This window comes from Corapipo altera, unplaced genomic scaffold, assembly GCF_003945725.1.
Source record: "Corapipo altera isolate COAL_440 unplaced genomic scaffold, ASM394572v1 61411, whole genome shotgun sequence".
Lineage (NCBI taxonomy): Eukaryota > Metazoa > Chordata > Aves > Passeriformes > Pipridae > Corapipo > Corapipo altera.
The window spans coordinates 12,736,460-12,763,573 of NW_020884875.1; positions in this window are offsets into that span (position 1 = coordinate 12,736,460).

Genomic DNA, 27,114 nt, shown 5'->3' on the forward strand with positions numbered 1-27,114 from the left:
ACACACTCCAAATGCTGGCTCTAACTCTAGCCAAAGGTTGAGTTGGGGGGTCGCAGGGCTCCCCCCTCCCCCCCAGAGGGGAAGAGAAGTAGCCCAGCCACCCCCTGGTCTTGTCCACCTACACGCGGCAGACACCAACGGCAAAACAACCAAGACAGAACTGCCAACAACTTCCGATGCTGTGATATAGGATTTTGAGCAGAAGCGAACAACATGAGTGGTGACTGGCTCTCAAGGGAACACTGTCCTGGCACCCAATCACCTCTGAGACCCTCAGCCTCTCAGGGGGGGCCAATCTCAACCTGTGACACCCCTGAAAATCACAGGTTTCTTTGTGGTGTTTATTTGCCCAAAGGAATTGGGGCAGTAAGTGACTTTCAGGCCTTGGCACTGCTTGGATGACTTGTATTTGAGATGTTTGCCACCAGTTTTGTCTGTGAGGGAGGAGCACTTAGAGAATCACTAAATATGAAGGATTATGGAAGAAATAAGCCTTCCCCTGTGGGAAGGTTAAATCAGTTTCTTTGCTTATTACAAGCTCTTTTCTAGACAGTAACCTGGGCTGGGTTTTTGATTTGGATTTCACCAGGGCCTGGGATGCTTACAGCAGCACTGGGCATGAACAAACTGCTCCAGAGTGACTCACTAGTGTCATTTTAGGGCACTGAGTTAGTTTTCCTATCTGGTCATGGATTCAAACACCTTTGCTTGGAAGTCTTTGAAGTCTTCTCATACTGAAGGCCTGATATTTATGGTAAGAATGTAAAAAGGATAAATACAATTAGATTTAAAACAACTGATAATCTGAAAAATGCATCTGCAAGGCATTGGCTCTATGGTAAGTATAAAAACTAAATGCCTTGAATGATTAGAAAGGAATCAGTTCATTAAGCACTGAGTATGGCTTCATCAAGCATACTGGGGTGATCAGTCTTGACCTAGGAATGTGTCAAAGGGTCTGTCTATGCTAGTAAATTGAACATGCCCAGAAACAGTCTCTGGCAGGGAGGCCAGCTGGCATGAAACAACCCTGGTCTCTTTGAGCAGCCCCTTGTCATGACAAGACAGGGTGGATGCATGCAAGCTGCGTGGGGTGGCTTCTGGAGTGCTCTGGCCCTTGAATTCTGCCTGGGAACACTCCAGAGGAGCTCACGTTTGCATGGGCCAAAACCATGTTAGGGCTGCTCAAATGATTTAGCAGAACTGACAGTTTGTTCTGTGCCTGGGAACACTCCTGAGTGCAGTTTGATATATTTGCCATTGTTCCAGCTGGGACATATGAGTAACATTGTGTTTAGGTCCTTGATAACTGGGGGGATGTTGTCTGACCCAGCATCAGTCACCTAAATACTGTTGAAGATGGAGGAAGAAATGCTGTCTCTGAGTAACCTGGACATTGGTAAGTGGGAAAGATGGGTCCCAAAGAGGTGGAGTCATGCTGCTGCTTCACATGCAATGGCATGAAGCTTTGCAAGCGTGGAGAGAAAAGGGCAGGAGTGTCCACAGTTGAGTGAACAATGTTTGGTGTGCCTGAAGACAGGAGGTGGCAGCGTCCTGTGGGCTTTGCAGCAGCTGCATGGTGTCTTCTGGTTTCAAAAAAAGAAGACGGAGCAGGGCTCTGTCAGAGACACAGCACAAGTATGCACATGGGAATGCTTATGTGTGCTCATAACCCTGGTTGGCAAACACTGAATGAGACAAGTCACTTTTGTTATAAACGATCACTAGTCCCTAGCTTTACCAGCATGGCCTCACTTTTGGCCCTTACACCTCTTTCACCTGCATAATTTACTCCGTTCCACAGCGTGAAAGGCTGTGATTGAAACGGTAATCTGGTCTATCATCTGCATGTGTGTATGCTCATAAACCATACAGAAACATAAATATCATAGGAAAATTATGTTTATTCAAATTTTTACATTTATGTGTATGTGTGGCATGAAGCCAAGTATAAACTCCCTTGGTGGTAATACACGCACATGAACAACAGGACCATCTGTCCTCTATGTGACTTTAATTACAGTCTGTGAATTTTAAAGTGTCACTATTTGTTAGAAACTGTACATTGAAATATAAGAATTACCCTTAAAACAAAAAACTGTACATAAGGTGTGAATTAAAATGAGTGGTTAAATATATTAAAAATCTCTTTCGTAATCACGTGTAGGCAATACTGGCCTGACACTGCTCTGACAGTCTCAGGAAACCAAACTAGACAATGTGTCCTTTTCTTGTGTGTGTGTGTCTAGTTACCCTAGAAACCATAATCTTTATCTCTGAAGCAATGGGAAGCTGTGAAGCAGGCAAAGCCACAGGAGTTTCTGCCAGGACCCCTCGTAATCCTTCTCTTATGTTATCAGACATTTAGTAAATTACTTAACGCTTGGTATTAGGTGAAGTTCAGTAGATATTTTGTAATCACTCTGGAATTTGTGGGTCATAGTCTGTGCTCTGATTCAGAGGTAAAGTTTATGGTTGACTGTGTTACTTAATTGCAATTATATAGTTATATGAGCCAGAGTCACAAATACAAACTAAGACTTTACAAACGTGCAGCTCTTTCCAGGAGATTTCAACATGCCTTGTCACATTTCATCCCAACAACAGGTTCATTAGGGAGCAAAAATATTTAGTCCCAGCCTCAATCTAGGAAGCTGGGACATGGGGGATTTGTTGAAGGATGCAACAGGAGTCCCAGCAGAGCCTTCTCAGGTCTCCCAACACTTTCTCCCGGAGGCACTGCTCACACTGCGCCAGTCAACAAGATGTCAGGCTGCTTTGTGAGACTGGCTGTGAAAACTTGTTGTCTCATTCATTTTGTTAATTGGCTTGAGAACGGGTTAAACTATTTACAGAGATATTGTCTCCCAAGTCTAACAGAACTAGGTCTAAAGGATGGGGGAAGGACTTGCCTAAGGTAAACACAAGGAAATTGGCTTTTTACATAGCAGTGAGGGACAATAAGTATTTAGGCAATTGGTTACTCTTTAGCTAAAGAGTGCTGATAGGAAGCAGACAGATTTAGGGAACTGCTGGTAGCAGAGTATTTACACAGATTCAAAATGCTTTCCTGCTCCTTGGCATCCCTCCCAGTATGGAGAGGGGTACTGAACAAAGGAAAGATGCATATTGGATTTTTTATCTTACAGGCAAAAGGCTTTCTTTTCTACTCCAAGAACAGAAACATCTTATCTTACAAATACTGGGAAGAGTTTTAAAGCCTGGGGATCTCTATAAAGGGGCTGGCTGGAGTGACCTGGCTTGAGGTTTGGGAAGCAGCTGTGTGAGAGATCAATGGGTTGGTGGAGGTGTCCCTCCACCAACCTGTACCACTATCCTGGACCACAGGATAGTGGTCCAGCTTTCACTTTCATGCCAATGTATCCCTTACTTTCCCTCAGCCCATCTTTACTCTTGCTGTCCATATCTCCCTAGGCCTGTTGCCCCAGCCCTTACAGTTAGAAGGGGAGCAGTGAATCTTACAGAGTCAGGAAGAAAGAAAGTGAAAAACTTTTAAAGGCATTTGCTTACCTATTGCTGCTGAATATGGTCCAGGAGCTATATACCATGGCTTGATAATCCTGCAGAGTATATGCCTTTGTCCTACACTACCTATACAGATGAGCTTTAGCCCCTTCTCACACAAGTTGTGGCTATTAGCTGATTGCAACCCTGAGTGGCACACTCCTGTGTTTATCTCTTTCTGGTTTGGTTAACTTGGCAAAACCCTGGAAAATACTCATGTCGTAAGGTAAGACTTGATGTTTTGTGTTAGCTAGGGCTTTGTTAACTGTGAAAGGGTTAGTCATCAGTGCTGAGACAGCCTCTGTATGTCCTCTTCTAGCAGAAACATGCTTTTCATCTTTGACCCTGCAAATGGCATTCTTGTCACAAGGGACAGCCTTGCCTTGCTTGTGGGTGTCCCAACACCCTTCCCGTTACTGGGGGTATTTTATGTCTGGATTTATTGGCTACTTTGCATTTTCAGCAAATCAATTTGAGATTGTAGAAATAGTTTCCTTCTCCCTGCCTCCCACCCAAGTGAAAATACTACCTCTTTGGTCACAGAGTAGGGAAGTCTGTCTTTCCTCACCTGATGTTTTTTCAGATTTTTCTACCAGTCTTCTTGTGATGGACATTGGGTTTGCTTGATTTTCTATACAAAAGTGGAACTTTTTTTTCAAAGCAAAATGACTTGGCAATGGCCAGGAAACCCACCTGCTTGTGTCCTGGCTACAGCACTGCAATGAGCTGGGCACTGTGGGATGAAGGGAAATCTGCTTGGCTTAAAAGCAGCTACTTGTGGAAGATGCTCTGGTCATGTGCAGGGATGGAGCCACTGATAACACAGGTGATGAGTTTGGCACCTCAAGAAACATAGGAGCTTTTTTCCAGTTGGAGCAGACCTAATGCAAAGACTCCAAGGCTGGAGGAAGAGTTTCCTCAGAGGCCAGAGGAGATTTTGTGGGATTTCTTCAGTGCCCACAGTTACTGGATTTGGTCAAGGCTGCAGGAAAAAACTAGACGTTTTTCTGTCTCACAGTCTTCCTCCAAGAAAACACAGTATTTGTGGCCAAACAACTCTGCTTTGTTAACCTCTTGCAGTGCATTTGGGTTCTATTTAAAAGTTATTTTATCTGATGCTATGAAAAATACGAACTTATTGCTCAAAAGCCTGGGGACATCTACAGTCCATCTTGCTTTCAGGAAAGGATAGGGCATACTTACCTCGTCTCTTTCTCATGGAGAGTCACGTTGAGCTTCTGCTTGGAGTTTCTTGCCAGAGATCACAGGCAGAAAATGGGGAGAAATGACCTTACTGTAATTGCTGGCTCTGGTGGACAGATGGCTCAGAACTGTTTGCAGCCCCAGAAACTGAGGATGTGGCTCTGGATCTTTTCTCTACACCAAGGCTCAACTACAGTTAACTACAGATGGAGCTGCCAATAAGCTAAGGCACATTTACTCACTCTTTGCAGCTACTGTGGTCCTTGGAAGAACAAGCAATTTCTTTCTCCTGCTTTAATTAATTTCAAAGTTACAGGGAGGAGAAAAATATTTGTGGTAAAAAAACCTTCCAAACCATTAAAGACTGTGCTACAGGCTTTGTAAATTCAGAGGCAAACTAGCTGGCTGTTTAGACAATTGTACAATCAAGCCCCATAACACAAATATTTAAATTAAAAGGTGTAACAGTAATTTTTTAACTTGGTTGGAATGGCAAACAGTGGATTAATTTTGATCTCTAAAATAGGCAAAACCTATTTTTTCCCTATGTTTGTTGAGCTAATGTGGTTAAAAACTGACCTGTAAAATGTCTTAGCTTTCCCCCTGTCATCTCAGATACAACCTTTATCCTGCAAGCATGTCTCTGTGCTTAATTTCACACAGCCTGAGTACTTCTGTTGAGTTCAGTGGATTCATTCAGAGACCATAATGTTAGCATGCATCACATGCAGGATTGAGGCACATGCTGAAAGGAAGCAATTTCATGATGGAGCACTGCAGAGTACTGAAATAAAGGGCCAAAATTGTAACTTTTACTGAAGCCATCAAAAGTATTGGTTCATGGACAAACAGTTTACTTTCTCTTAAGGGTGCTTGAACAACACGATAGGTAGAAATCAACTGAGTTGAAAATCCTAATACCACATATAAACAATACAACTTTAATAGTTTTAAATTGTCATTGTTAGAATTTATTTAGCATTCTTTTCTCATTATGCTGTATTAGTTTCTCTGTAGGATAAAAAGAAGAAATATAAGTGTTCACTGAATTTTCCACTGTCTAAACGGTAATGTTTGCATTTTAAAAAAATGTATAAAATACTTTCCAGCAAGTTGCAAAGAACTGTATTGGCAGAGAGGAAAATGACATTTCTTTTTTGTTCTCTGTAAAAATAGGAAGAGACTAGCTACTTAGTGATCTTGACAGCCCAGTCCGAGGATTCATAATGCTTGTGAAGAATTAGATGCAAAAATCTTAAATTTATATCTTTCTGTTCTTATGGCCACAAGAACTAGTGATCCACCCATCCTCTCGGGCTGTTGAACACCAGCAGCACCTCTGATGGAGACATGCTGAACGAATATGCTTTTAGCACTGAGTATATCTAGGGATCAGGTGCATGGACCAGGGCTACAATCAGGCTAGGAGAGACAGTTGTTACTCTAGCTCAGCATCCTGGATGGATTAATCACCTTATAAAATGTGTCAGAGCAGTTGCAAGAAACCCTGCAGCAGGCATGTGTGGCATAATTAACCTACCTGAGGAGTTTCTCTTTGTTTTCCTGGATATGAGAGGGTTTCCTTGAGTACTACCTTTCCCAGACTAGTCTGTGACCAGCCTCAGAGTTGCTATGTGTGCCTCAGCCATGGCTCAGGGAAATGCTCTGCCTCCACCTCATTTTTCACCTGAGCCTGCAGCAAGAGACAGATGATCTCAACCCATGACCTGCATGCATGCAGAACCTGGGAAATGGTGCATATAATAATTTATTGGTATGAAGAGCTGAAAATGACTGCCTATCCAGCCTGTTCAAGCATCACACAGTCACCATATCTCAGATGGGCTGAGATTGGAAGGGGCCTTTGGAGATGGTGCAGTCCAACCTCTGCCCTGGCTTCCAGCACGGTCAGCCGCAGTGGGTTGGTCAGGGCCATGTCCAGTCAGGGTTGCATATCGCCAAGTATGGAGATGTTATAACCTTTCTGGACAACCTGTGCCAGTGTTTACCACCCTTACAGTAAAACATTTTTCCTTATGTGGAATTTGTTATTTATCTGTTTATACCTGTTGCTTCTTGTGCTGTCACTGGCCCCTGCTCTGGAGTCTGAATACATCTCCACACTTTCCCGTCAGGTCATTGTCTGCATCTCTTCAATTTAGCTATGATTTAAAAATAGACAAATGTTTCTTTTTTTTTTTAAATTATCTGCTGAAATGGCATTATAGGAGAAGGGAGGTTTTAGTGCAGTTTACAATCCATGTGTATGATTCACATAAGCTAGTAGAGGCTGGCTCTGACCCATATAACCAAGATTTGGTACTAAATTAAGAATAATGTATTATCATATACATACTGAATTTAGAGTCTCCCGTGGAACAGGCAGTATCTATCAAATTACAAAGTCCATGTTGGACTTAAAGATCTTAGAGGTCTTTTCAAACCTTAATGATTCTATAATACTTTCACAAGGACTTTTACTTTAGGAACCCTGAATATATTGGCCATATACATACATGAGCTTCAGAAATACAGTCTGCTGCTCCACCATGTAATATGTACTTTCATAATATATTAAAGTAAGGATCAGTCTTTTTATAATAAGGCAAACACCTAAAAATCAGTGTTATTTTATAGACAGACTACGTCTTTCCAACGGACAAGGTAGGTTGTCTCTGGGGCAGGTGGTTGACTGGCAAGCACATTAAAATATGTGAGGTTTGGCAAGAAAATATTTCCTGTTCTTGTCCAGTAAGTAACACTTTGTGCCAGTAGCTAAGATCTTGATTCTGAATCTTTTTGGTAATGTAGTGCTCACAAAGAAATTAGTAGGAAATGGGTTCATGAAATGGAGCAGGAGCTGTTATGTAGCCCTATAGCCAGCAAAGTGCAAATCTTGCTAATAGTGCATTTTTTTGGCACTTTTAGGCAGGGAAGTTGTTGCTGAAAATTCTAAAATGATGTATGAGAGGCTTTTTAGGAGGCATATATTTGTTAGCAAGTGAGTAAATAGTGTATTGTGTTGGACACAGAGAGTAGAAGACATGGTTTGTTCACCGCTCAGTGCATAGAGATGAAATGCAAATCATCAAGACAGGCATCAACCCTTATGAAAATAATTATTTCAGGCCTCAACTTTCCTGCTGTGTTTCAGATGTCCATACCTCTGCTTTGGGCTCACTTTCAAAAAATCACATGCCCATTGTTGTGCAGCTGGACGGTGAAAACAATGGTGCTCTTGGAATTTCTAAGATCAAAAGATTGTTTTTATTTGACTTGATAGTTGTAGCCAAATACCTTATATTTCTGTGAGGATCTGAAAGAAGAAAGTACTGCTCAGCCTCCACATGTTATTACCTAAATCATCATACCAAAACTGTAAAAAGAGTCTGCTGTGAAGGCAGGACTGACTAGCAAATGGTTAACTGCTGGTGTACTAGTAAATTAAAAAAGGTATTAATTAACCTGCATTACAGATCAGAAAGAGAGAATCAGTTGCTTATGTTTTGTCTTGACACTTCCAACACTACTCCTGAAAAAAAAAAATGTGGAGGTTGCCTTGACTGTGTCCATTGTTCACAAAGATTCTCTCAAACAGGTCTATGTGGGCAAGAAGATCTTCAGAACAGGGAGAATTTTCTAGTGAACAGTCCTTGAGAATTCAACACTCAGATTTATCTTTCTTTCCCTTTTCTATGCATTGCAGCTACAACTTTGTTTTTGTCCCCCCTCCAGTTTACAAACTAATTATTTTCAATCAAAAGCTGAATGTTATCTCAAGATATTCACTATTCAAGAAAATGCTTAAAATAGATATTCACTTTTTTGTCTTTGCATTAAAAAACTGTGATGATAGTTATATAGGCCTTAACTACAAAAGGATTCATGAGCTGTAGAGAGTTGCTAGGTCTATCTGGTCGGTGCACATTCAATACTGCTTTCCTCTGATCAAATACAACCTCTCTGCAGCCTTCCCAACAGGGTGCCTTTTGTTAAAAAAGCCCTGCTAGAAGTGTTCAGGAGCTGGAATCTCTCTGCCTTCAGTGAAGCAATATCAAACCAAATTAATTCAAAATTTGGTATTAATTAGCTTGAGAAACACAAAACCCAATAACACTACTATTTCTATGCAAAATTCATACATTTTTAAATCTACAGGAATGTCTGCATACTCCTGTGAAAGTATACCATTATATAAATCCATGTTCTCCGATCAGGACTTGTTCCTGAGTGCAAAGCCAGTGAGATTCAAAGTCTAATTGTTATTGCTACAAGTCTTACATGTACATCTGATAGAGTCAAGTGATAACTTTGATTTTGGTTATGAAGATTAAATAGGTGGAAGCAACCAACTATTCTACCATATAGTCTCTGAAGAATAAGAAGTTGTCTCTCCCATCTGGAGGCAATCATAACTCTATATAATTTAATTAAATTATCTTGTTTGTATTGTATAATTGTCTTTAAATGTTAGTTGCTGACAATGTTACAACATCTCAGGTGTTTTTGCCTGTTTCTGGGGAGATAGAATTACTTGAGAAACACTGTGATAGGTGAGTGTGGTTTAAGAGGCCCTCCCAAGGCTATACAACTAGTTAGATGCACAGCTTAAAAAGCTTTCACAAAAGCTGAAAGAAACCTTTTCCTTTTCTTTGGATCTCTTTATGTTTTGGAGGCAATTTCTGAAATAACCTTCATAAATTTCCCCCTTTTTCCATGACAGGAAATTTTTCTCTACCTGATGCCTCATGCCTGTTCTTCCTAAATGCTGAAGGTGTGCTTTGAATAGACTCATGTTTTGAGTCCAGTTCATGATGAAGTATTGAAGAGCCTGGGCTAAGAGTTGTTGTTACTGCATGACTGTACCAACTGTCAGCAAGGAGAAGATCAGGCTGTATGTGACTGCTCTGAGGACATTACAGGCTTGTGCAGAGAGGATGCTCTGTGACCTTTCTATGCTCTGCCCTGTGAATAATGGAAGGATGGGATTTCATAACTCTTTCATCACTGAAAGGTGATGAGGCACTGTGATGTTCTCCAAAGGGACTTTGTTAGACACTGCGGGGAAACATACTCTTTTGGAGAATTTGGGAGCAAAGCAAAAAAGCTGCTTGTTTCCCAGGGGAGAAAGAAAGGGCCAAGAAAGTAGTAGGTTGAGGAAATGTTCATGAAAGGTGGCTTTTGTCAGCAACTTTCACCTCTTGGTTGATGCTGGGCGTTGGAGTGACTTACACAAACAGAGCAAGCTGCATGGCATTGCACTTTTCTGACTTTAATCACAGCAGTGGTTGCCTTTTGCAGGTTGTGATCAGTTTTTGATCAGTGAATTGAGACATATCACTCCTGTTGAAAAGTATGCAGTGAAGAGATAAAAACATTCCGTTACAAGAACAGAATCTGCTAATCAATCAGTAATGTCTATAAGGCAGTAATATTTAGGAGAATGTAAATTTACGCCAGAAGAAAGTATGCCTAGACTAATTAAGCACAACAGATTAATGGTTTAGTTTACTAGCAATTGTGTAGCCCATGGGTTCTTGTTTGTTCAGCTGAGGGAAAAACCTGGGTTGTTGGTTCTTCTTCTTGCCAGGGGCGAAGTGACGACAGCTGCAGATTTACTTATCTGTCACATTTCCCTCCTATGGATGAGGAAGGAATCCAAAGGGAGGATTAAATAAGCAGAATTACTTAGGGGAGATATATGGAACGGCAGAGTAAGCTGATGCAGAGCTTTTCAAAAGCTAACTTAGCTGGTGGAGAAAGAAACTTCCTAAAAGTGACAACTCTACAGATGAGAGGGAGAAGTTCAAGCCAGCAGAGATGGGAGACTACTTGGGCTGGAAAAGCAAATAACTGTGAGATAGCAAGAGGCAGGAACAAGACACAGTCCTCTGAAGACCAAGAGTATAGTTTTCAGCTGAATTCAGGACTGTGTACACAATCAGCATAGGGACCACTGCCATGCAACTGCCTTTGTCTCTTGAGGTCTTTTATGCAGCCTCTATTTAAAAATACTCAGCAAGATTTAATAATTTGGAAAAAAGGCAGCTGATTTGGTACACAATGCATGCAGTTAAGATGCTTTTGTATCAGAATTTTAATCTGGTTTCATGCCTATCTGCTAAACTATTACAGTAGTTGAAGGCTTTCTTCTTGGAGTTGCATTGTGGTATGTGACTCTTGCAGTGTGGTGTTCTGTCAAGTCACCTAGCACCGCAGGTACCTGACTGGAGCCTGCATTGCTTCCCCAGCCCTTCCACAGAAAGGTTAGGACCACCCGGGGAGGAAACGGGACTTTTGTGGAAGGGAAAACTGGTATGCAAGAAGGAATAAGAACAGGAAAACTCTAAAATTAACTTCTTTGAATCAAAGACCCAATAAATTGCCTTTATGCTCACATTTCATCAACTTCTCTAAACCAAAGCTTATTAGCATGTGTGGATATGTGCATACAGAATTACAGGTGTACACCTAGAAAGCACCTCTTTCCCTCATACCCAGGTCTCCTTTGCAGCACCTGTGGGGGCTGATTGTATGCTAATAAGGATAGTATAAGAAGCTGCACATGACAGAATAGACATCTGCATTGGACTTGAATAAATCTTTCAAATCCAGCTGTGAGGTAGAGAATTATTATCAAATTAAATATTATATTATGCAGTAAACTACTGCAAATGTTCAGAATACTACATATATGAGGAGGAGTGCTGGAGAATTTTTTTAACAACAAACTGGAAATAATTCACAAGGCCCTACAATTTTCTGTTCATGGCCTGGACTGACAGAAAGTTGTGTGGGAATAGATAACATTATTCTAAATCTGAAGAAGTAAGCCTGGTAGAGGGCCAAACTATATTAGCTGAAGCAGTAGCAATTTGTGCTAGGACTGTACTGACCTGTGCACGATACTACTTGTTGGCTTGGAGCAGGAAGAAGACTCAATTCTGCCTGACTGAACAATATCCAGCAGACAATTCAGCACTGAATCTACAAGAATTTACCATAACTGGTTAGATGCATTAGCAAAATGCTTTTAAAATCTTTCTTTGGAAAGACTGATTTTGCAGTTTAACGTTAGGATTTAAGAACAGCCCAAACATGCACTCCTAGCTAATATACTGATTTTGTGCCCCCTGACATGGATGCCAGAAACCAGATGGTTCCTAGTGCATTTGGTATTACAAGTCCATAGGGGAAGGCTCTGTGCTGTGCATTGGCAAACAGGGACAGAGAATCTTGTGTAGGTGGTTTTACTGAGCAATCACTTCAGAAGAGGGAGTCACAGGGGTGTAACCATGCAAGCTGCATTTTTTTTCTGTCTTACACTGTGATAACAAGGGGTTACAAAAGGAGTTTGTGGTATGGGACAGAAACAAGAGCATTAAATAGAATCCGGATTTCTGGACCACCCTTACTCTGACAACTAATGAGCAGAGCGGCTAGAATGAAAAACAGGAAAATTTGTTCTAAGTGAAATAATCTTGACATCTAAATATACCATATAAATACTTTTTCCTTGATCAGTCTGACTGTTATAAAGTTATGCTAATATTCCAACTGTGCTAATGAATCCCTTACTGTCCTTTCACCTCTCATACAGTACCTGGAGTATGCTCAGGGTCTCCTGTAGCATTGATAGTGGAGTGACCTGCCATGCAGCCAGCACATGCCGCCCAGTTGTGCCAGCACTAGAGTCCGCTGCTCACTCCAGCTGGGGCATGGGACTTTGCTAAGTTCAGTTGTGTCCTTCTCACCCTCAGCTCTATCAAAGGAAACAAGACATTTCAAAACAGAGGTACACATGAGCTAGCAGATAAAGGTAAATCTTTGTTTAGAGCCTAACCAATAATTTCAACCTTGCCTTCTCACTCTTTTTTTTTTTTTAATGTCTATTCTGAAAGGGCTTAAGAAACAGTCTTTAATTATCCAGTAAATAGAGTCTCTTGCCACTAAGGAGGAGATTTAGACGATACCTTTAATTACTGGAACCAGATTGATTGCAAATAGCAGTTTGCTCCCTGTTCCAGTGAAGTGAGGTTCTGGTAAAGTATTACAAAACCCTTTCATTTGCATCATCCTTCTACTCCAACAGAATTTGCTATTACATAAAGAGAGGACTTGTTTAAATCCACATATCCATGTTGTTCTGTTGTTTGAACTGGAAATGCAGGGTGAAATTGGATTCACATGATGGCTAATGAAATTTAAAGTAGTATTCTCATGGCTGATATTTTGTTATGCGATTAAAGTCTTGCAGTGTGTCTTGGCAGACCAACTGAACAAGTCAGAAATTGGCCAAGAACCTTGTTATATTAAATGGATGTCCTAGGTCAAGGTTTATAAGTAGTTCCAAGAACTTCCTAACTGACAACCTCTTTCTAGGACTCCTAGTTTGAGCTGGTTTTCTTGTCTTACAGAGTCACAGAATGATTTAGATTGGAAAAGACCTCTGAGATCATTGAGTCCAGCCTTTGACTGATCACCACGTTGTCAACTAGACCATGACAATAAATTCCACATCCGGTTGTTTCTTGAAAATAAGTCTTCCAAGTAAGCACTGAAGGCTGTCAATGTATTGCTGTTTTCTTCCCATGCTTTCTCTTCCCTGCTTAGGTATATAAAATTATGCTAATTTAACTTCTCTCAATACCCCTCCTTTTTGGAATTGGGTTTAAATTTTGCTTACCTGCTTAGTGTGAAACAAGTCTTCTCCACCTGACTGCATAAGGAATTCACAGGTCATTAACAGCTTATGTTTAAGTACCTGGTGGGAATATGCAATCTGCCTACAGTGATATGTTTTGCTAAGGTGGGGAAAAAATGTATTGCATGCTGCAAACTAAGAATGAGGATTGACTGAGGAAGATAGCTGAAGGACTTTACTCTGTCCCAAAAATCATTTATAGTTTCCTGGAGAAAGTCCAAACTTGTGTAAAATACTTCCATTTGAAATGTCTGATCCCCTCCAGCAGCAGCTTCACTGCGTTGTTTACTCTTAAAGCCAGAAGCTGTTCTTAGAACAGGTTTGACCAGTTACTTCAATTCAGAGAACAGTTTAAATAGTTATATTCTAGTGTTGTTGGATTAATCTGTCTGAAAATACCCCTATTGCTCCAGTCACCACCACAATACACTAGGATGAACCTTTACCTCTTCAGGAGTTACTAAGCAGCACTGATGCCTGGGTTTAACCCAAACACTGCATCAGCAGCAGTAGTACCCAAATTCCCAACTCTGCAAGCCTGGCATTGAGAAGAACTAAGGGAGTGTCAGGAAAGTGTTTAACTGGAACAGCTATGGAAGAGCACAATGAAATCCTGCAGCTCTTTCTTCAGGGGAATGCTCTCCTGCTCTTTCTCTCTCTGTTGCTTCGGAGTGTATGTCAGTTGGCTCTGCTTTTGGATGCAATTTGAAAACGGTTAGTAAATAATGAGCTGTGGAGGAGAAGGCTTTCAGCTTTTAGTAACGGCCAAGTTATAGAAGGAAGTGAGAGGATCAATTGCTGAACCGGAAAGGGAACAAAGTGGAGGCGTTTCATTGTAGGTAGTGGAGAACAACACAAACAGAAAACATCCAGGCCTGCTAGGATTAATGGTTACAGTATCTCTAGCTATTATTAAATACAATAAAAGCAAGATGTAATTTCTTACCATTGTAATAACATATATCAGTATTTCTCACCTTACACAATGAGGTCTGTGTGGTGCATGCAGATGTGCCAGTGAAAATTCCTATGCCCTGAGTGAGATGTCCAGCATGAGAAAGAAACAAACAAGAAGTGTTGTCAGATGTCAGAGCATAAGAAGCAGTGGAAAGATCAAGTGGAGATACATTTTTGGGGCTCTCTGATAACAGAGGTGTGGAGGAACTACAGACATCAGGCTAGGATTGTTGATTCTTAAATGCTCATTGTGATGCCTACTGATGCATTTCCAGTTCTTTTATTCTCCTCACAAGAACGTGATGGGAATATTCTATTTTTCTTACCTGTCCAAAATCTTCTCAGAACCACATAGACTGTAAACAGATTGGGGAAATGCATCAGCCTCTTATTTGGTGAACCAGCCAGATTTTGGCAACAGTGTCTATCACTGATTTTGTATCACAGATTTCTACAACAGCTCTTGAAATTTCCAATATATTATTCTAGACTTCATACTGCAAATACTGATGTGCACTTTGGTCTCAAAGGAATTATGATCAAGTTTTCACTAGAGGAAGAAAACAGGCTAACAGCTGAAAGTGATTTTCTTAGATAAAACAATAGCAGGAAGGTTGGTGGCTTAGTCTCTGGGCTCATAGATCTCTGGTTAGAATTGACTGAATTCTTGTTTCCCATATGTGAGCTGAAAATGGATTTCTCAGTAGGCTGGTGTCAGTATTCCAGAACTGCATGAGAGTTCTCATGAGTATGTGAAGAAGTCACAGAAGATAACAGATTACTCTGCATCAGCTGGTCTGCAGGTTCCCACACCTACTCCTTCTCCATAGTAAGGGTAAGGTAGTGAGAAATTGTGTGCCCCTTGATGAAAAATGGATGAACTAGTTTGCATTTTTCAAGTGGTACTGTGGGATGAAAACTTCCATGAAGAGGACGTCTCTGTGGGAAAAAAATTGGTGACTACTGGCTTGCTGTCCTTCTACACAGGATTATCCTCCGGAATACAAAGCAGAGTGCAGAAAATGCCTATGGCAGCTGTGTTGTGGCCCATAGTAATGGTTACTGGTTCAGATTTATCTTCTCTTGACTAGAGGAAAGATGGGTAGTTCTGGGGCTATTATCCAGCTGACTTTGAGAATATCATAAAAAGGGCAGTCACCACAGTGCCTGCTCTGTCTCATTTAGAATATTGGCTGCCAATGGTCTTTAAACATATACTCCATACAAAGGAAAGCACAGAGAATTCCTCAGCTCTTTGAATCCTTTAAAATATGGCAACTATTTCCATTTCAAAAATTTGTTCTTTCTCAGTCCTATCCTAATAGTAATCAGGCTGGCTAGATAAGCTATTGGTCTTTCATCTATATAATATGCTTTTGGCCTGAAGCCAAAACATGGTTGCTCAGTAATGTCCGGAAAACCAAACTAAAAGAAACATCCACTTCTGATGTAATTTCTCAGACTTTCCTTTGTGTGTAAAATATTCAGTCTAGCTGAAAGTTGCAGTAACTTCTTCAGGCAGTGCCTTTTGCTCTTCTGTTAGGAGAAGACTATTACAAGGATTATCACTTGAAGGGACAAGGTGCGTATTCTGCTCTCGTTTCCACCAGCCTGGATCAGGACTAATTCTATTGACTTCAAGGATTTAGTCGCAGTGAGGGAAGAATGTGGGTGAAAAGGTGCTCATAAAGCTGCAGCAGCATTTTGCTGATTAGCACTGTTAAACACCAGCAATCTGCTGTTACCAATGAGTGACTCTAGAATTAGTGAGGGTGCTCTGAACACAGCAACAATCAAGACCTGCACTTGCACGAGAGCAATGCTTTTAAAGGGATATTTGATAAAATGTATACCAGAGACTTTGCCTCCTCGTGTTGCCTTTTGAAAAACCATTTCTTCTGTTCTGTTTTGTTTATTTGTTTCTCAAGCACTGATATTTATAGTGCAGTTTAACATTTCACTTCCTATCTTACTTCCATCCTGTCAAATAAAGTTTCAAGTAACTGGAGCCACTTGTCTTTCATGATCAAAGCGATAGAGGGACTTGTGTTCTCAAGCTTTCTTGGCAACATACCAAGAACAACCCCTTCTTGTGGGTAATATATAAAATATGGTTTCTTGCATGGATATATGTGTTTGAAGAAACGGTAACTGCATAGATTTGGGGAAGGTCATGAGAAATATCATTGAAGGAATACAAGAAAAACTAAAATTGGACAGAAAAAGATTTAGCTTTGCTATAGGAAAACAAGAGAGATTCATGAACTGTGAGATCAGAGAGGACCTTATGATCCTTAGCTTGACTGGCTATATAATTTAGGCTGCAGATTGTCATTTAGTGTTTCTTAAAGTGAGAATTACTTTTGCTCTTCATAAGCTTTCTCAGTTTGTGATATTTGCTCAGTAATTTATTTAAACTCAATTACAATCATATAAAATGCAGAGTAAATCTACCAACTATTTTGCTGATTTCATATGCTGTGGGTCAGTGACCTGCAAACCCTTTACGATCCTTGTGTTGTGAGAAGAACTCAAGGGCTGAAGTCATGATGCCCTCTGAGTCTCAAGAAAATCTACAGGTCAATAACCTTTTATTTATGACCTTTTAACTGGCTCTAGTGGGCCATGAAGACCTAAATGCCAGGTCTTTCAGATTCCTGTGAAGCTTCAAGCCTCCTGAATCTAATTCTCTCTGAGAGTTTTGCTCTCATATATACAGATCACTGATAATGTAAAAGCAACTCACAGCCATATGTGAGTGGGAAGATTTGGGACATCCAGGGCTGTGCAGCTAGTGCTACACAAGGAATTCCACGCAGTCATGTAGCTCAGGAATTGCTCTTCTACCCAAGAGTAACTCACAGCTATGTCTCACCTAACCAGTCCTTTCCAGGGAGAAGAATAGGGATGCAGATTCCTCATGTGTTTTATCTGGATGAGGCCAATCAATCCATTGGTCACAGGGAAGCTTCTCTCCCACTCTGCTGTGTTCTCCTTTATAAACATCACTATTTTCTTTTAGCCATTCTATCTTTTCATTTCTTTCTAAGAATGACTTGTTTAATTATGCTAAAATCAATCATCTTTTCTCCTCACTGTTCTATTAATTTCTATTTTGCAGGCTTCCAAAATGTTATAAATTGCCTAAGGGTCATTTTGAAGATAACTTCAAGATATGTTGACTTTGAGGGACTGAGGGTGAAACTCTAATTTTGTTCAACAGCACCAGTGTGCAGCCACTCTACTGGTGGAGAGAAAGGCCACATAAAAACCTGAATGTAATATCTTTTTTTTGGACAAGGATATAAAGGAACAACCTTCCCCCCCTCCCCCCCCCTTTTTCGCTCTCTCTCTCTCTTTATTTATTTATTTATTTATTTATTTATTTATTTATTTATTTATTTATTTATTTTCTTTCTTCCCTCCAACCTCCTCCAGCCCTGAAAAACATCTTGAAATCAAATAGGCCCTATGTTTTAGGGTCTTGTCCACTTCAGTCAGCACAATGGAAGTTAGGGGTTATTGAAAGGCCTGAAACTGGGAGTTGACCTCTGAGACTTGTGTCTTTTTCACATTTTTTAACATGTGCATACAGATGTTGAATGGGGAAATACTGCCATGCAGAGTCACATTCTTCAATTCTGCTTTTCCTCCATCATCAGCCAAAGCCATTGCCCTAATGCAGGGTAATGGTCTCCCTCCTGTCTCACAGAGAAGGGGAGACCCTATGGAAATGACAACACCAGTCTACACTGATTATTTCTGGTGTCTTCCCAAGAGAGATTATGAAGGAGTATGAGACCATTGGGCCACCTTGGAGACAGACCTCCCTCAAAACAAATCCTACCAGGCACTGAGGCTGAGAACCTTGCTGGTGTTGCAGCTGAAGACTGTTCTGCAGAGCACAGAGGGGCCAATACACTTATGTGCGCTCTGGTGGGTCACATTGTCTAAGTGCCAGCAGCAGCGTTAGTGCAAAGGGAATAGTATTCCAGAGCTATAGCTGTAATTTCAGAGCAGATAACTGTTGACTTACACTCCTCTGTTGGCTGCTCTGTAAGGCCTCTACTCTTTCAGTATAAGTATGTCAGAGAGACTGTGCTGTCATTCCTGTGTTCATGAGGGCTTTCCTTAAAACTGAGAGGTTTAATCCTATTAGCACTTTTAAAAGTTGACTTCCCCTTCATCTTCTTACTTTGAGATAGTTAGAACATGTATAGAGCTGAGTTGTGGAAGACTAGTAGTTATTTCTACCATTTAAGGAGGCTATGGGATGTCTGTCATGGGATGTTTTTCAGAACTGGTTAGACAAAAATCTGTCAGGAATGGTTTAGGTAGAGCTAAGCTTGCCTTGGGGCAGGGTGACAGATGAAGTGACCCCTCTCAGCCCCTCCCAGCCCTATTCTGTACAATCCTTTGTCTCCTTATTGGAATGGAGTCACTGTCCTGTTTGTGTAGAACAATTTACATGTTCAGTGTGGTGGAAGAGCCTGAATTCCCTGAGTACTGCCTTACAGGTTTGGTGCACTGTGGGACTCAGTGCTTGATGCTGCTCCAGCAGGAGGTTGGTTCAGTGCAGTTACTGCCTTCAGTGCAGTCATTCCTGATGGCTCATAAGGAAAAAGGCAGCCTGCTTGACTAGAGTTATCAGGAACCTGGGGTCAGAATGACAATTCCACACACTGCAAAACTACCTGCCATGGCTGTCCTAGGACTTGCTAGTTGCAAGGCTCAAGCAGACCAAGCTTCTAAGATTGTGGTTCTGGGCTGTAGGTCACTGGAGGATGTAGTAGAGTAATTAATTGAATTATTCAGGTTTGGCTATCTGGGCCACTGAAAACTATTTATTTTCTAGGGAGTATTTCAGGGCCATGGGATCCTAAAGCATCTACGGCCCTTCTGTGATGCACTAAAAGCCTGGAGGAGTCTCAGCTATGACAGCTCAGCCCTATCTATCTTTCCTGTTCTGAACTGTGGGCATGCTGGAACAGGCTGTTGTGGGCAGCAGAGTTATGGTTGCAGTTCTTTGGCCAGCTCCAGGGTTGGACCATGACAAGACACTTGCCATCTTTATTCCCCATCTCCTTATAGGTGCACAGAGCACCACATTTAGTTTCATTGAAGAACATTGAATCTATTTTGTTTTCGATGTTGTACCAAGGACTGGATATTCTTAGGAATACTGTTGAAATAATCTGGAACTCTTCAAGAGAACCACACAGCTGTAGTTTTAGGATAATCACTAGGTGCCATTTGGTTTTGAATTCTAATATGCTGTGATTTTTTTTTTTTAATGCAGGTTGGTATGTCTTATACCATCCCAGCCTGCTGGTTATGCAGATAGAGTCTAAACCAGAGCCTTCTAAAACATATCACAACCTTTCCATGGACTTTGGTGGGATGCCAGGAACCTTGCTGCCTGAGGCAGACTGCTGCTACATAGGAAGAAACCAGGGCTTGAACTTTAGGGACTTGCACACACAGTCAAGGAGACCTTATTTGCATGACAAGCTCAATGGTATCAGCAAAGTGTAAGGATAAACTTCTGTCTTCCTCAGAGGAAGTTCTTGCGAGGACTGAGTTGGAAAATTTTCCTCTCATGACAAACAGTATTTTAAAATGTTGGTTTCTTGAAAAGGAATCTCTCTTGAGGAACACAGTAACTCTATTGAAGATATAGTCAGGAAAGGCTTCTCACAAAGAATTGGAACTTCAGGACTGGTTGCCAGAGGAAAGAGGGAGGATGAAATGGAGGAGCATATACACCTGACTCTACTGGATCATGGCAAAGACCCTATTTTCTATTAGGTTGGAACTAGTTGCCCATGGAAAGAATTTAAGAACAGGGAATGTATATGGTGACTCTTCTTTGCATACTCCCCACTGAAAGGCAATGAGAAGATGAGCACATTCAAGTCAGAGAGCAACCCAGTGATAGCGGCTCTCATTGTCAGGTCCTGAACACAGACTCAGATCAGGTATAACAAAAACTGCAGTCTGGGCTTCCCAGCAGGTGAGTGCCATGAACAATGTCACTGACAGTGTGTAGGTGCAGCTCTAGTCTTTCATCAAACAGCCATTCAGATTTAAAAAGAAAAATGCCATGCAGTTTTCCAGGATGTAGAATTTGCATACTATGGCCAGTTCTGTGCTTGTTCCACTGTAGGAGTCGGGTTACAGGAAGGATGCTGGAGGAGGTATCCTGGGAAATGTAGTTCCCAAGTACTCCCACACACATGGACAATGAGATACCCCATGGTGATTGGTCAGTGGAGTCACGTGGTGTTTTGAGGTGCATATATAAGTTGTTGTCTGATTTGAATAAAGAGGATTTGGTGTTAAACCCCCAAGCAAGCTAGCTGGGTCCGTGTAATTTACTTAGCTATTATATTAATAAGCCACATTCCACCGCTGCCATCACATGCTATCATGCTCAAGTCAGAAGTATTTTTCCCAATCTGTTGTCAGGGAGCTTTGTATAGGAGCGCTGTCTCCAGCATTTCCTTGTTTGCTCTTCCCATCAGATAAGTTTCTTCCTCATGCTCCTAGGTGTGGTGGTACTATATCAAAAGAGGCCATTAGCACCTTTGATACAAAAGCCATGCAGAAGTGTGATCTACCTTGGTAAAAAAATAGTACCTATTATTAATGGGCAAATGTTAAGAGCAACATCTAACACAATCTGGGCAAGTGACTTGCACAGCTGTTTAAAAAGTGTGAACTTAATAGGAATGGGAAATCTGGATTTCTCTTCCAAGACCTGAAGCAGGTCCCCTTGTGTTGCTACCTATTTTTGCTGCTGGCCTACCACACTGTTTCCCACTCAGAGTTTGGTCCTTTCCTCAGGGATTTAGATAAGACATTTCATTGGCCTGGTGACATATGCTGAGTGTGACAGCAAGAAATCAAAATGTTGGAACAGAGAATTCATGTGAAATTATGGCAATATTATTTTACTATGATGGGCTACTTTCCTGATGTCTTTGAATATATATTTTCCTCTATGATACTTTTGTGCTACATTTTATGTAAGTGAAGGACACAACAAGAAAAAATGTATCCTTTTTTCCATCCTATTTAGCACTTTTTTTTGGTGCTAAATTGAACTAAAATCTGATGTTTATTCAGCAGTAGAAAAACAGTTTGGAGTGCAAAACCGAGAAATTATGTGTTGCTAATCGTACAACAGCGTGGATCTATGTGTCTTTAATTTCTAGCTGGCTTTAGAGTAACCCCTTGAAACACAAAATCGATGGGCTTGCATTTAATATATAGAACCCATACTAATATATACAGGCTATAAATAGTTTCCAAGTGCAATTTTTTCCCTGATTTCAAATAATACAATTAAAACTGTAATGGGAAAGGTTACAATCAAAGGTATCCTTGACATGGTTGTGCACAATTTTCTTCTTGATAAAATACTTTTGTTACCCAGGATACTGCTTCCTCACTCCAGAAATGTAATACTCAGGCTTAACATAAAGTGACAGGCGGAGAGTCATGAGGAAAACACAGGCTCAGCAATACAAGAAAAGCACGTGAGAAATGTGCGTTCTTGTGTGAGAGGTCTTATGTGTGATGTACATGTTCACATTGTACAGATGACTTGTGAGAACCATTTCAGGCCTGGAGAGAGCAGAGGGGCAGAGGGGAGTTTAAAACAGGACTGAGAGAGCTGATGTTTGGGTATGGTGCTTTGGTGGTTTAACATGGCAAGGTTAGGGAATTAATACCAATCTAAGTCCTGAAAATTTTTTTTGCCACATTGAGTCCAAGTGAGACTGGGAATAGAATATGCATGAAAGGGGGTGATGTGGGGTAGAAGAAAAGGAAATTGGTTGCTAAGGTCTCTGAGCCATGGTTCCTGCTGGCTCTGGTTGCAGTCGCTAAGGAGATTGCTGTTTCTGCCTTTCCAGTTTCCCTCTTGCCAAAGGTACCAGACTACATAGCCCTGCCCACTTGTTTAAACTACTATTGAACCACGTGGGTTCAAATTGTTGGGTAATCTTTGTGATTGTCTTCCTCTTGAAAAGTGATAAAATTTGAGTAAGAGAATGGAAGTTTTAGCCCATCTCAATCATTGCCATTGAAAACAGCAAGAAATGCAAGTAAAAGCCTAACAACCTCTACCTACAAAAGAATTGAAGTTTGCTCTTTTATAATCAAAAAGATAAATTGAATAGCGTAATTTTCCTCACAGCCTCAAGTAATCAACATTGGCACACAAAAGCTCTACACACTTCTGAACTATTTTATTCTGCGTGGGTAAACTTGAGAAATTCCAAGCCAAATTATTACCTCTCCTGCAAGACTTACACTGTAGAGTCACCAGAAGAGACTTTGAATGACAAATTATTTCTGTTGTTCTTCTGAAAAACCAGTATGTTACACAGCCCACCCTTTATTTCAAATCACCTGGTATATTTTAATATGTCACTTTATTTTTAGTGACAAAGGTAGTAACTTGTTATTATTGGTAGATTTCAGGAGTACAATGACTAATCCTTTAGTCAGTTATTCCCCTGCACATTTTTTAAACCTGTAACAATTTCACATTATGTAATTCTTACTAAGACAAATGTGGCTCAGACACAGACGTTGTGGAAGTAAGGTTGCAGAACAATCTTAAATGAACAGAGTAACCCGTAGACATTGCCTCTTACATTGCCTCTTACTCATAATTTTTCTGATTTATAATATTGGATCTTGTGTATTAGATCCCACAATCTTAAGACATGAGGAATGAAAGAAACGAAAATGTCATTTGTTTCATATGCTTGTGAGTTATGTACTTTTAAGTGGATTCTGCTGCTCAGTGAAACAAGTATTCTTTGACAGATTGCTCTGCTACTGTATTTGATTTCAATTTCACGTTGAATAGCACCAAATGAAATCTGTTATGCTTTAAATTGTAATGTGACTTTCTCCAGCACCATCCTCAAACTCAGAGGAGCTGTTGACTCCCTTGGAGGCAGAGAGATCCTGCAGAGAGACTTTGACAAATCAGAGGACTGCACAATCACCAACCATATGAAGTTCAACAAGGGGAAGAGCCGAATCCTGCATCTAGGATGGGGCCCCAGATGTTTGTACAGACTGGGAAATGAGATACTGGAAAGCAGTGCCGTGGAAAGGGACCTGGGGGTATTTGTCAATGGTAAGTTGAATCTGAGTCAGTAGTGCCCTGGCAGCCAGGAGGGCCAACCCTGTCCTGGGGGGCATCAGGCAAAGCATCGCCAGCTGATCGAGGGAGGGGATTGTCCCACTCTGCTCTGCACTGGGGCGGCCTCACCTTGAATATTGTGTGCAGTTTTGGGCACCACAATGTAAGAAAGATATTGAGCTCTTAGAGAGTGTCCAAAGGAGGGCAATGAGGATGGTGAAGGGCTTTGAGGAGAAGCCGTGTGAGGAGCAGCTGAGGGCACTTGGTCTGTTTAGACTGGAGAAGAGGAGACTGAGGGGAGACCTCGTTGCAGTCCACAACTTCCTTGTGAGAGGAAGAGGAGGGGCAGGCACTGATCTCTTCTCTGTGGTGACCAGTGACAGGACTTGAGGGAGGGAATGGCCTGAAATTGTGTCAGGGGAGGTTTAGGTTCAAGAGTCAGAGTTCAAGAAGCGTCTGGATGATACTCTCAGGCATATGGTGTGACTCGGGCAGGGCCAGGAGTTGGAGTTGATGATCCTTGCAGGTCCCTTCCAACTCAGCATGATCTGTGTGATCCCAGGCCTTTGTTTTTTAAGCTAAATGTTTAAAAATGAAATTACTACAGGGCCCATATTTATAGAGACCTAGCCCAGGCAAGTACCCTTTTCCTCCGTGTAAGCAGCAGGAAGAAATGGAAACTAGGAGTTAAAACAGTTTCGTCATAGGGGCCCAACTTTTTAGCGTATGGCAGAAAGGTCCTGCTTGCTTCCAGTGAAAACCTTGTGAGTCATCTGACTGTGATTACCTCATTGCAGCTGAGATCCTGAGGTCATCCTACCTTCAGAAGAGAAATATATTTCTGGAAGAATGTGTACATTGCTAGACTTTTTCTTTGTTCTCTTCCTGTTTATTTGTGCATAATTTGGGAGAAAGTTCAGATAACTTTTAACTTGTATGAAGTAGGAGGAAACTACCTCCATTTCAGAGAACCCGGATTCCTAATAAGGCTTGTCTCCTCTCAGCTCCAGGGATGCAATGAGTGATTATGAGGCGTGGATTTGTCTTGGTTACTGTCTGGCTTTGTTCACATTGGCAAATGTGAATTGTCTGTGGAGTGAGACTATATCCCGAGTATTTGTTTTACCCACGTGATTGTTTTCTCTGAAACTTTCTTGGAAAAACTTGTTCTGTCTGTATTATCTCCTACTATGTTTTATCATTTAAATGTGAGTACCTTCCTTTCTTGTTTTGATCTACTAAATACCTTGTATCTTGAGATACTCTTATTTGTGCAGTTTTGTGTATAAGCAGGTGGACTCATTCATTAATCCCTAATAATCTTGGTTCTACAAAGAGCTAATTGAGAGCCAAAGGCTGATAACAATTGTGCTCTGGCATTTGTATTACTGTTCTATCTCAACTCCTTCTGATGTCAAAGAAATGTATTGGAATGTCTCCATCAATTCCTACCACAACAGTGGAGTCTTACTGGTCATTTTTTTACATAGAGAATGGTGGGTTTTTGTTGTTGTGGCTTTTGGTTTGGTTTGGTTTTTCAATTGAGCTTTTTTGTATTTATATGTATCTATGTATGTTGTCAGCCAGTAAACATGTGATTCAAGAAAATTATGGGTTATGCAAGTAAAAGAAAAGGAAGTTTATCCTAGTGATAATTTTGTTCTGTTTTTCTAATATACAATCCTTTTAGATGTGTAAGTTCTGTAATGCATGGATTGTGTGCACAGAAAAACACAAAATCTTTGAGAGTTATTCAGTTTAGAATGCTGTTCGGTTTAATTCTGTTCTGTCCATAGCTTTTCTGTCCCACCATATTTTATATCACAGAGTCAAAACAGAGTCTGAAGAAGAGCAAACTGGTTTGGATTACTGCATTACATCTGTGCTGCATTAGAATCAGTAACAATTTTTCCACTGATTCCCTGGAATTAACTGAGCTATCTACTTCAGGAGATAACGTAGCTGATCAAAATATGACTGCTCTCTTATATAATTTCTGCCTAAAGGATGACAACATTTCATTCTCTTCCTATGTATTTGGCTTTCTCCAGTGATCAGATCAAGAGATCACAGTATTTATGAAGCATGAAGTAATTCCTGTGGACTCTGCAATCCCCACAGTCCCTTGCTCACCTGTGTTTATAATTTTCATCCTTTGCTCTTCTAGAAAATATGAAGATATCTGGAAACAACTAGAGTATCCCGTCAGGACTAGAAGAATGAATAGATGTGGTCAAAGAGAGGCAGCGCATTGTGTGGTTGCATTGAAGCTGAACAGTTTGTGCCTTTCAACTGATTTTTCTTCAGCAGTGGATGGGGCTGGGGAACAGCTGGGGCAGGGTGCTTTTAAGGGACTTCCATATTTCTGTGCAGAAGTTCCAGCTAGGGACAGTGGGACACCTGAATCCGCTGTTGGTATTGCACACTGCACAGTTGGTTAATGCAAGCATAGTATATTTCATGTGTTTAGGAGGTGGGAATTCTTTACATTTCCAAATGCACTACATAACACATCTGCTAGAGTCCCAGTGTCTTCTGGATGTTCTGCACAGTCTTATGTATATAAACTGCATGTTCAAATGGACTTTCTTGTGGGGCTTCAGGGCATTGGCTGGGTAAGACATGCTGTTTTGGTGGGGCTGAGGAACTTGTAGGGGTTCTGGTCAGAGGCACTGTACCTGTTTTTCAACCTGTTTTAGGTTACTATTAGCTGAATTAATCTGGTGATAGAACTGGAGTGGGTTTTGTCATGCTGGTGCAATGTCTTTGTGCAGAACACCACTGCTATATCATCTGTGACTTTATAGTATAGTTTGAAAGTAGATTTGAAAGCCCTTTGTCTCAAAAAGTTAGTGTTCAAACTACGTGCTTGGCAATGGTAGTCTGGAGAAGCTGTATTATCTCCTCTCTTACCAAGCAGATCTCCTAAGAACCAATCTGATCTGAGGCTTCTAGCAGTAGCTAAACTGATTATTCTGTGATATCCTACATGTTTGTGTAGCTATGCTGGCTCATGTTATGGATATGGGAAGGATGATAATTGGCAGGAGGACAGATAAGAAAAATCTTTCCCATCTGAGGATGTCGTTCCATATATTTTCTTCGACAACAAAGGCAGCTTGAGAAATCTCTCTTTCTCCTCAGCCCCTCATGCACTCATTCTTTCCCAACCTCCTCTGCAGCAAACCAGGTTGCAAACAGGAGTGCATAGCTTACTGAGGGCACTCAAGGCTGTGGCATAGCAAAGAAATAGGCAGCTCTTGGGAGGGAGGAATTAGAGCTTCTAAACCAGCTTTACGAGAAGAAAATATGTCGTGAACTACATCCTTCAGCATTGCTAATATAGCCATTCCCATGTGTACATGGCTGCATGAGCCATGAGGACAGTTTTGTTCAAGAAATACAGAGTATACAAGAGAGATATTTTAAATGGACAACAGAAACTAAGCAAGTTGCGTATGGACTTGGACAATGGGGCAAGGCAGAACACTGATTAGTATATCTGTTTGCTTGGCATGGCTAGGGCTTGGGATTTATGTGAAGAAAAAAAAATGAGGAC